We start from the raw sequence: 11,600 nt of genomic DNA, 5'->3' as shown, positions 1-11,600 counted from the left end.
GATTTCTGAATCCAAGTTACCCGAGTTTAACATTTTGTTTAGAAAACTGTAAAGAGCTAGCATGTGATACTATGGATTAATGAAGAATATAACCTAAACATTACAAGTAAGCAATGGGATGAAGGAGTTGCAATTAGAGCCATCTGAGCAGGTTTATTTTAAACTCTGGCAGTAAATCCAGTTTTTTATGTAAAATAAATCAAAACAAAACTGCATAATGGCACCCAAGTATTACTTTCTATTTGATAACAGCTGTACAATCATTTATTTCTTTATTTAATTTGGTTTAACACTTTACAGATCTGCAGGTTCTGTAAAGTAAGGTTTGTCTAAGTAAAACTTTCTCTCATGTACCAGTACCACCTGTAGTACTCTCGCGTACCCCTAAGGTTACACAAACCCTCATTTGAGAAATGCTGGCTGAAACTCTTTGTAATACTATGAATGATATGTACTATGGAGATGAAGTTCAGGGGAGTCCGTCCAGAATTTTAACCCACTTAAGACAACCCTGTTAGAAGGACCAGTGGACACTGAGACAGACACTTAAACCCTGCTAGGACTGGAGGACCAGTGGACAGTGAGACAGACACTTAAACCCTGCTAGGAGGACCTAGTGGACAGTGAGACAGACACTTAAACCCTGCTATAGGAGGACCAGTGGACAGTGAGACAGACACTTAAACCCTGCTAGGAGGACCAGTGGACAGTGAGACAGACACTTAAACCCTGCTAGGAGGACCAGTGGACAGTGAGACAGACACTTAAACCCTGCTAGGAGGACCAGTGGACAGTGAGACAGACACTTAAACCCTGCTAGGAGGACCAGTGGACCTTATGGCCCTTGCTTGGGAACCCAGGTGAACCGCCACTGTCCCTGTGTGTCCTTCTTGACGAAGGCTTGTCCTTGCGGGAAGCTGTGTGTCTTGACGCTGCAGGAGGGACTGAGGGACATGCTGAACGCCACGTCTGTCCGACGTAGAGGCAGATTCTGGGTGGAGACGGTAGCGCCGCCTGGTGGACTGGTGGGCGCGTGGCAGTGTTCGTTTGAGCTGAAACGCTCCGGAGGACGTTTTGACGTGACAGGACTTGAGCGGCAGTGCAGGCGTGTCTGTGGTGAATGCATTAATGGGACGTTCTCCTGCGACAGGGACCGATTGGCCCTTTGCAGACGTGGAGTCTGATAGAACAGGTGGTCTGCACGTGAAGAAACGGCAGCAGAGGTTGTCAGTGTTTGTGGCGAGGACGTGAATTCTTTCGGTGGCTGGTCCTCGTTGTCATGTGGCAGCGGAGAACCAAATTGTTCTGGACTCGAGGAAAGCACGGGCGATAACAAGTGGCGTGTGAACTGCACATTCCGCTGCTGTGATTGGCTCCTGTCCCTCCTGTGCTGCAGCAGCGGAGATTGACTCGCTAAATAACCCCCCGGGTTCCTCTCCCGGGAGTGGACTCGATCGGAAAGGAACGCGGGCGGAAGCTGCAGTGCTTTTCCCGACGGCGGTGTCAGCGTTGGCCCTTCTGTGGACTGCATCTCACCATCCCTCTGGGAGAGCGCAGGCTGACAGCTGCCGGCCGGGTGGTAATTGTCTGTCACAGATACATTAACTCCATATTGATCGGCTGACGCGACGGCAGTGAAATTGGGACATCCATCGAGAGGGGCGAGGTGCTCCTGGACAGGAGAATTAAGGGCAGTGCAGGCGTCGCTGCTGCAGTTACCGTCCAAGCTGGTGATGTCTGTTTCTGGGCTGGCAGTGGGGGGGTTAACGGCAGCCCTGAGATTAAACGCCGCCGGGGTGCGCGGCGGCGCTCGGCGGCAGTCGCCGGACTCGCGGACGAGAGGAGGAGGAGGGTTTGAGGAGGCGAACGGAGAGTGGAGAGGATAGACGGAAGAAGAGGGAGAGACGTGGTGTGTGGAGCGGACATATGAGATGGCCTCAAAGCCATACTCACAGGAGGAGGAGGAGGAGAGGACAGCACTGTGTGGAGAGGTGACTTCAGTGTCATCTGAGGAACATATGGCCCTGTACTGAGAGGGACAGGAGAGTGTGGCAGGATGGTGTGGAGGAGACATGGACATTCTGTCATGTCTGTAGTCAGAGGCGGGATGGCGCGGAGGAGACATGGACATTCTGTCATGCCTGTAGTCGGAGGGCGGAGGCAGTGCCGACGTGTCGATGGTGTCCCGGTCCTTCAGGCCCAGGGTCCGTAGAACCCACAGGTCCAGTGGGTCCGGCTCCGCTGAGGGGGGAGGCGGGCCGGACGCGGCGCACAACTCGGGCAGGAGGTTCCTACAGACCCTCTTACGGAGGCTTGTTGTTGTTGTTGTTTCCAGGTTCTGCGAGGTTCTGTTGTCGCCACTCTGGAGAAGACTTCTCTTCAGCTTCCTTCTGGTGTCCAAGGGTAGTTTCTGGTGTGTGGTAACAGTAATTATAGTGGTAATATTAGCAGAAATAATAACAGTAGTAGTAATAGACATACCAGGAGACCACAGAGGGAGGTAAATGTAACTTTCCCATCCCTATCGTATACATATTGTGATTATATTAATGTTGTTGATGATAGTTTTTAATGCTATGTTGGATTTAATATATGGGTGGACCACAATAGAAACAAGTCTCCATGCAGGATTTTTTGTGTTATCCTTTTATCTTCAATGTCTTACTTATACGTGATACATTTCTGACTAATAAAGTATTCATCAAGTATTCAATCAAAAACAGTAGTAGTAGTAGTAGTAGTAGTAGCAGTTGAAGTAATACTAGTACTAACCGTAGTGGTAGTAGCAGTAATTACAGTAGTAATATTACAGTATTAGTACCCTGGTCTTTTCCTGCAGGTTTGGTATGAAAGCTGAGTTGAGGAATTGTCTCAGTTTGTTGTTCTCCTGCTGCAACCTGATCACCTCCTCCTCTCTCTGCTGCAGAGTGTCCTGCAACTGAACAATAACATTATATGTTAAAGTGTGTGTGTGTGTGTGTGTGTGTGTGTGTGTGTGTGTGTGTGTGTGTGTGTGTGTGTGTGTGTGTGTGTGTGTGTGTGTGTGTGTGTGTGTGTGTGTGTGTGTGTGTGTGTGTGTGTGTGTGTGTGTGTGTGTGTGTGTGTGTGTGTGTGTGTGTGTGTGTGTGTGTGTGTGTGTGTGTGAGATACCTGCTTGTTCTTTTGAAGGTGAGGGGAGATGGATGGTGTTCGTGAAGGCTGAGGACTACTGTAGTCATACTCATATTGGACATCTGAATGAGAGAGAGACAGAGAGAGAGAGAGAGAGAGAGAGAGAGAGATAAAAGGGAGAGACACAGCCAGAGAGAGAGGTATAGATAAGAGAGACATGATAAGTCTTGTTGCGAACGCAGTGAGCACTTACTATGAGACCTAGCAGATCATGTCTGTCTGTCTGTCTGTGTGTGTGTCTGTGTGTGTGTCTGCAGAGCCGGACTAACAATGGAACTAGGTGGAGCTTAAGCGCCAGGGCCCGAAGCTTGCAGGGCCCGGTACGAGACTATAGGTACAGCTGTTGCTTCTGTCGAAAAATATAACGCAACATAGGAACCCCCGCTAGTGTTTTTGGTCTTCGTCTGACAGTTTCTGTAGCAGTTTTCTGGAGGGGGGGGGGGGGGGGGGGGGGGGGGGCAGTCGGTTTGGGGGGGTTCCCGACGGCTGCGCGTCGCTTCCACCTCTGACAGAGGGGAAGCGAGTAAGCGACGCCGTCAGAAGCCCCCTCGCCCAGGAAGGCCCCCTCAGTCAGATCTCAGACGGACCAAATTGCGACAATAACATACAGCCTATGTAAAGAGGAATATAAACAAGACCTTGGCGCAAAACTTCATATTTACCCTGCTCTAATACAACAAAAGTGTGTTCTTACATCCTCCATTTCACGATTTCAGCACTCGTGAGTAAATTAATTTAATTGCCATTATGAAAGTTTTCAGTGACGTTGGACCCACAGGTTGCATTGTCGTCAATAATTAATCTGTCTTTAAAACGTTCTAATGTTAATATAGCATATTGGCATTGTCTGTTGGTGCACACATGTTATATGGACCATGTAACAACATGGTCAACAGCACTGTTTGCAAATGTAGCTACATTTGTTGGCCACAAAGACAATTTAGACAAAACATGCTGCTGCCTGCTAATGGAGCTTGTAGGCTAATTATTTTTCGGGGAAATTGCAGATAGTTTAGCAGACTGAAGTTGGAAAGGCTGTGCCCAGTGCGGCAGTGCCTGATGTGTCTTGTGTGTCTGCGGGCAGCGCAGGCAGTAGTGGATATGCGCTAAACGCATGCATGTTAATTAATTAATTAATTAATTAATTGGCTGAATCAGTAGGGGCCTTTTGATTTGGTGAAGCGCCAGGGCCTTGAGAGGGGTTAATCCGTCACTGTGTGTCTGTCCCGCTTTTGTGCCCATATATGGAGCTGAGTGATTACGTCACCATGACTCAGCCATAACCATAATAAGGAGTCCCCAAAGCAGCTATACGTCCAAAACGTTTGCGCGTCTTACTGGTAGGACCCTATAGGCCTATTACTTTTTTGATATTATGCCAAATTGCAAAAATATAGCTGATCACCTAATGTTGGTCTATTTTTGCTGTTAGGGTTCATGTGGTTAACTCACCAACTTGACATTCCATCCATCCATCCATCCATCCATCATCCGTCCATCCATGCATGTATCTATCTCCCTACCCCTCTCCCCCTCCCTCGCCTCCTTCAACCCTCTCCCCTCTCTCTTGCTCTTCTCTCTCTCACTCTCTTCTCTCTCTCTCACTAACATTCTTTCTCTCATTTCTCCCATTGAGCTAATAGAGCCTGCCTGCTTGCTCAGGGGATAAATTGTGTCTTGGCCAGGGAGACAGAATACAACCATATACAGATATACCATAGAGATTCAACAAATTCAAAAAGTTCCATATAGTGCTTTTTAAATAACCAATCATTGCAAAATTGTCATGTTGCGGATCGACTCACCACTGAGGTCACCATTGAGCTCAGAGGCGCGCAGGGCGCCAGCCCAAACCGAGGCCAGTGTCTCCATGGAGACGTCAACAGGACGGCGTGCCGTCGCCCGCTGGCCCCCTGTGAAGATCACATCTTTCACTGTGAGGGTGGTGCTCTGGAGAGAGAGAGGGGAGGGGGGAGAGAGGAGGGGGGGAGAGAGAGAGAGAGGGGGGGGGGGAGAGAGAGAGAGGGGGGGGGGGAGAGAGAGAGAGAGGGGGGAGAGAGAGGGAGAGAGAGAGAGAGGGGGGGGAGAGAGAGAGAGAGGGGGGGGAGAGAGAGAGAGAGGGGGGGAGAGAGAGAGGAGGGGGAGAGAGAGGAGAATGGGGGGAGTCAGAGAGAGAAAGAGACAGACAGAATGGGAGGGAGGGGAAAAGAAAGAAAGAAAGAAAGAAAGAGTGGTGGTTTGGTGATTAGACACTTTTTGTCACTTATTAATGAAACATAGTCAAAGAATTACATCAGACAGTTTTTAGTTCTTGTTTCTCTTATTTTAAGAACTATACAAGGAAAACTGAACAATAAGTTAATAACAATAGTTATAACAAATAGTTACATACTGCACGGTTTGAGTAATTTCCTAAGTGACCAATAATTGATGGGGGCTAAGTTTAAGTTCTTGTTGCAAGATATTAAGAATCGGGTGCACCAATGCTGAAAGCAGCTTTTCAGGTCTTCACACTTCACACGTTAATATAATATGATAATTTAATTAAATTAATTAATTAACTAATTAGCCTGGCAGCAGTCATTACATTTATGGTTCCACTTATACCCTAATTATTAGGTTTTAATTAAGCATCAGGTTTGCTTGTTCTTTTTGGCCATGCAACGCCTATAAGCCGAATATGTAATGATCAAAGCGAATCATAACATCTAAAATTATTCAAAATCATTCCACGCACTACGCGGCAATTAAATAGCAGTTCATATGTCAATAGCAGTTCCGCCGTCCTCCCAAATGTAGCCTATATATATGACTATATCATATGTCAATATTCAATCAAATATAGGCTATAGATATATATCGCGCCTGTTGCACATGCACGGACTATAGGCCTACTTTCATACTAACGCATGGAGGAAAACGAAATAAAAATAAAAAGCAAAACTCTAAAGTGCAAGTCATAATATAAAATACTAAAACTGAACACGCCGCTCGTCCCGTTACCGATGCAACACTGCACGTGGACCGCGCGTAAAAACGCGCGCCCCTGTCACTGATGCTACTGCATGCTGCACGCAATCATCCATAAACAGAGAGCAGCATAGCTTAACATAATGGCAGATGAAAAGGCTTTACAAAAACGTCTCATAAACACCCATAAAACTATAAGTTATAGGCCTATAATTACATTAACACAATGTGTCCAAGATGCTGCATCCAGCTCACACTCACCATAGCGCCGAGTCAGACAGGTGCGTGAATGCGCGTTGTAAAAGTCTGCAAGCTGTCTGTGTGTGTGTGTGTGTGTGTGTGTGTGTGTGTGCGCGCGCGCGTGCGTGCGTGCACGTGCATTCGTGTGCGTGCGTGCGGAGCGTGTGGTGTGTGTGTGTGTGTGTGTGTGTGTGTGTGTGTGTGTGAGAGAGAGAGAGAGAGAGAGAGAGGTGTACTTATTATTAGTCCCGCTGCCGTCTGCCAACTTCTGAGATCTGACCTGATCAGTGGCTGTGTGAGCCCACATGTGACGTCATCATGAGAGATGGGGAGGGCACCTATATAGCCGTGTGTGTGTGTGTGTGTGTGTGTGTGTGTGTGTGTGTGTGTGTGTGTGTGTGTGTGTGCAATGCAGGCTATTATGTTCTATGTGTAATTATTTAGTCATGCTTTTATATCCTATAGCTATAGTATAGACATATATAATCTATATGTTATACATTATATCTTCGCTTCCTAACCTTATTTAATTAACCTTGGAAGCATAGCGGAAGCATGAGCTTCCTTCCCCGAGCATAACGTAATTCTGCCAATCACATAAATTCAGTTGTCCATGAGATGTTCAGTATACAGTATAATGATGAGAGCGCCCCTCACTTCACACGGGTGTGATATTTAATATCTGGGGCCTACAATGTATTTGACAGCTGCCAGTTGAACTTCAGGACATCGCAGTGATGTCATGAAGGTCCTATATTTCATTTAGCTCTGTTCCATATAGAATCAGAACTATATATTTCAGAGTTACGACATTGAGGGGGCAGAAAACAGCCTGGTCACGTGGTTCATGTAACTCGTTTGTCACTGTAAAGAGCTTTACAGTTTACATGACAGATTGGCCGAGCAGGGATTGTGATTTGTGATATGATGTACGATGATAAGAATAAACAATACATTAGGCTATTGGTTTGATACTGCACTTGGTTTGAACTGCACTAACATAATTAGTATTAGTGACAGTATTAGTGTCTGACTGTTTCATTGATAGATATGAATACTTTATTGATGATTTTTTGAGGGACGCTATAGCCCCTCCTATATGCAGGTTTAATGTTTGTCTTTAGTTCAAACTCAAAGTTTGTTTAGTAAACGCATTGACAATGAAGGGAAAATGTACGTCATAATGTGTCGTTTACGTCATATTGTCTCTTTATTGTTAAAGGCGTTTAATGTTTGTGTTGGCACCGTTTGTTTTACAATACCATTACATCACCTAATCAACATGAGTTAGACCTTAATATATCACTGCCCCTCACTTCACACAGGTGTGATTTTTTTCAATTTTTTGTTTCAATTCTGGTCCATTAAACATTCAACACTCAAACAACTGGACAATTTACAATTTAGGCATTTAGCAGACGCTCTTAGTCCAGACTCCAGAGCGATTTACAGTAAGCAAGAACAAAAACATAGTAGGCCTAATACATCACATACATAAAAAATAGTCTCCATGAATCATATGTACGCTAAGAACCTAACAGTGGAATTCCAGTGCAACAGAAAACAAAAGATATTGAAAATCAAAATATACAGATTCAATTAATGATAGTGACAGACAGACAGACAGACAGACAGACAGACAGACAGACAGACAGACAGACAGACAGACAGGTTAATATGTAATCTCATAGTTGGATACATTAACATTATAATTAGTCCAGCGTGTGTCAGACTCATGAGGGAGATACCAGCAAACCACATGGCACATACCAACGTGTCACACATTAACCTCTCCTCTCCTTCATGTCAGTAGCCTATACAATCAATCGTACAACTGTGTCAAGCAAATAGCATAAAATAGCCAATGCACAAGCCCCCAGAAACCCACCTACTACCAGTGACATCATCGTTAGGTTTTTGAGCGGCGCTAAACCACTCCAACGTGTGCGCATGAGTATGTCTGTCCAAGGTTCAAGGTTGTACTTTAGTATTTTGTCTTCTGTACAACTACAGGTACTTAAGAGTAAAATTTAAGGTTTGGCTTACTTCAGACAACGCTCTCGAGATGCCAACACAAGTAGGCCATGTGTGGCCGGCCTACTTGAAACGTAGGCCTACCGTAGTTGCGTCACCAAGAATGGTGGTCCCTTATTGGCTGTTGGAGGACGCACCGACATATATACCCCGACATACATATATATGTATGCATACATACATGCATACATAAATACATACATACATACTTTAGTTACGTCATCAAGAACAGTGGTCCCTTATTGACCGGTGGAGTACACTGATTGTTGAAAGTGCTCGAAACGAACATTAAAAGGTCCATAGACTTGGCCGCCACTCGGTGTGTTTAAAGTGCTCTAAACAGACATTTCAAAAAGCCCTAGACTTGGCTGCTATATGATGTAATTTCAAAAGCCAGTCATCGGAGGAGCTAAAGCCCCTGAAAAAAACCGCAAAAAGATTTAAAGAGTGCAACAAAGGGGGAGGAGAGGAGAGAATAAAATAGACTCAAGAGCATCATCAAATGTACATAAATAATAATAATAATGTGCATAAAATCTTGGTATATTGTACCAGCAGCATTTTATTATTTTCTTTTCCAGTAGCTGTTACCTAATTCTGTGCAAACAACTTCAAAGTATATTCTACGTACAACCACTATATGACCACTATGTCGTCACAGTGTATTCTATGCACAACAGATATTATTCAGGTTCAAGCATAATAGTGCGAGACAGGTGTGTGTGTGTGTGTGTGTGTGTGTGTGTGTGTGTGTGTGTGTGTGTGTGTGTGTGTGTGTGTGTGTGTGTGTGCGTGTGTGTGTGTGTGTGTGTGTGTGTGTGTGTGTGTGTGTGTGTGTGTGTGTGTGTGTGTGTGTGCGCGCAAGCTTGTAGATCTGTTTTTTTGAGCCCCCTTTCCAACCCCCCTCCACCCACCCTGTTCTGACAATACAACATTTTTTGGGATGTTTGGAATTGGAACCCATATGTACTGTATAGTGTTGCCCTAGTGTTTCCTGCTCTGCCTGTCTTTGTCTCACCTCCCTGTGATTACTTGTTTTCTCCACCTGTGTCCTGTTAGTCTCCCAGCCAATCCCAGTGTTGATTGTAGTTCTGTTGCACCTGTGTCTAGTCTATATAAACCTCCCTGTGTTACTGGGGTAGCGTTCCTTTGCCCTGGTTCTCTTTCTCCTTCTTGACAGTTCTTTTACCTCTGTCTGCACATAGAAAGAAGCTTTTTATATTGCCAGTGGTTTGAGACCCATGCCATCTTTCTTGAGTTATTTCAGAAATGAGAGGCCTTTCTTCACCACCTGCTCTGTCTGCACTACCCAGGTGAGGTCTTCAATGATGTGCAACCCCGATAATTTGAACTCTCTGACCCTTTCCACTGCAGCACCCCCAATCTGGATGGGAGAGTGGTCTCTGGGAGGTCTCCTGCAGTCCAAGATTAGCTCTTTTGTTCTGTCAACGTTGAGAGCCAGGTTGTTCTCCTTGCACCTTTGTGCCAGGTTCTCCACTTCTCTCCTGTAGGCTGTTTCATCATCGTTTGTGATCAGGCCTATCACTGTGGTGCCGTCAGCATACATGACCACTTGGTTGGAGCTGAACAGAGCCACGCAGTCATGGGTGTACAGCCAGGGAGTAGTACACACATCCCTGAGAGGCTCCTGTGCTGAGGGTCAGGGGGGCAGAAGTCATTGTTCCCATCTGCACCACCTGACGTCTTTCTGTCAGGAAGTTGAGGATCCAGCTGAAATGGTTTGAGTCTATAGACCCAGACGCTTTATAGCTTGGTGTCTAATATGAGGGGGATTATGGTATTGAATGCTGAGCTGTATAGTCTATGAACAGCATTCTCACATATGACTTTTCTCTCAAGGTGAGAGAGGGTGCGGTGTGGAGTGCTGTGGCAAAGGCGTTGTCCATGGACCGTACGTGGATCTGTTCTGGCGGTAGGCAAATTGCAGGGGGTCGAGTAGACATAAATGGTACCATATTATGAGTGAGGAGCAATTTTATGAAGATATTGAAACTGTATGAAGTTGTCTTTTAATGGTTGGACACAGCAGGTGCTGCAGGAATAGAACCTGTCAACTTTCAGTTACAGTACCATACATCAGCACGATGTTCCCTCAACCTTATGGGTCCCTATATTGTATGTTCCCTCAATCCTTTGTTCCCTGTATGTTCCCTCTGTCACGACCCGTGACGTTTTCTGCTGTGTTCCTTGTTCCTAGTTTGTGTGTTTTAGTGTTGTTCTCTTTTATTTTGTAGTATTTAGTGCCCTGGTTTCCTTTGTGGTTATGGTTACCTGTCTTGTCTCACCTGTGATTATTAGTTTGCTCCCAGCTGTCTCGTTAGTCTCTTAGCCAATCCCTGTCTTGATTTTGAGTCATGTTCACCTGTGCCCTGTTTTCCTTGTGTGTATTTATAGCCCTGGTTTGTTGAGTTCCTTGTCAGTTCATTGTCAGTTCATTGTTCAATTGTATGTTAAGTGGGAAGCACCCTATGATCCGACGGACCATTGCTCCGAGGTGCGCTGGGGGTCGGGAGAGGGTGGGTGGTTAGGTTTAGGTGTCTGCCCCGGGGGAGGTTAGGGTTAGGGTGAGGGTTTGAGGTAGGTTGTCCATCGGACCAATGGACCGTCGGCATATTGACGCGGACCCATGTTATGCCTTATCCTGGATTTTGGAATAAACCCGCTAGCATTTAGACTTCTCTGCCTCTGCGCCTCCCTGTTCTGCACGTGGGTCCTACAGTACCTAACCTTATTGATTCACACCGTGACACCCTCTTCCCTGGGAACATAGGGCTACAAAGGGTTTAAATTTGTTCTCCTGGTATGCCACCAAAATGTGGAATGCCCTACCAACAGCCATAAAAACCTCCTCTAAAAAGAACACCCAGTAAAACTAAAAAGTCTCCTTGATTCTTTCTCCTGCTGTGCTTCTGAATTGTAATAGGCTTAATTATGGACAACTCGATCAACCCAGACTCTATAGTGAACCTGCCCCACACACACATCCCAGTGATATGCCATACCTGCCAACATTAGACGGTGGAAAGAGGAGATTTTCTGGTGGGGGCCTGACTCAGTACACACACAGACGTCTAGGCTTGGGGATATAAGGGGATAGGCAGCGTAAGGTTCGTTTTGAGAGAACACAACATGAGGCTGTTGGAGCATAAGTAAACTCCCTAAAC

Source organism: Protomyctophum bolini (genome assembly GCF_963924005.1).
Source record: "Protomyctophum bolini genome assembly, chromosome: 9".
NCBI lineage: Eukaryota > Metazoa > Chordata > Actinopteri > Myctophiformes > Myctophidae > Protomyctophum > Protomyctophum bolini.
The sequence above is the reverse complement of the archived record's forward strand: the minus strand, read 5'-3'. Positions refer to the sequence as shown.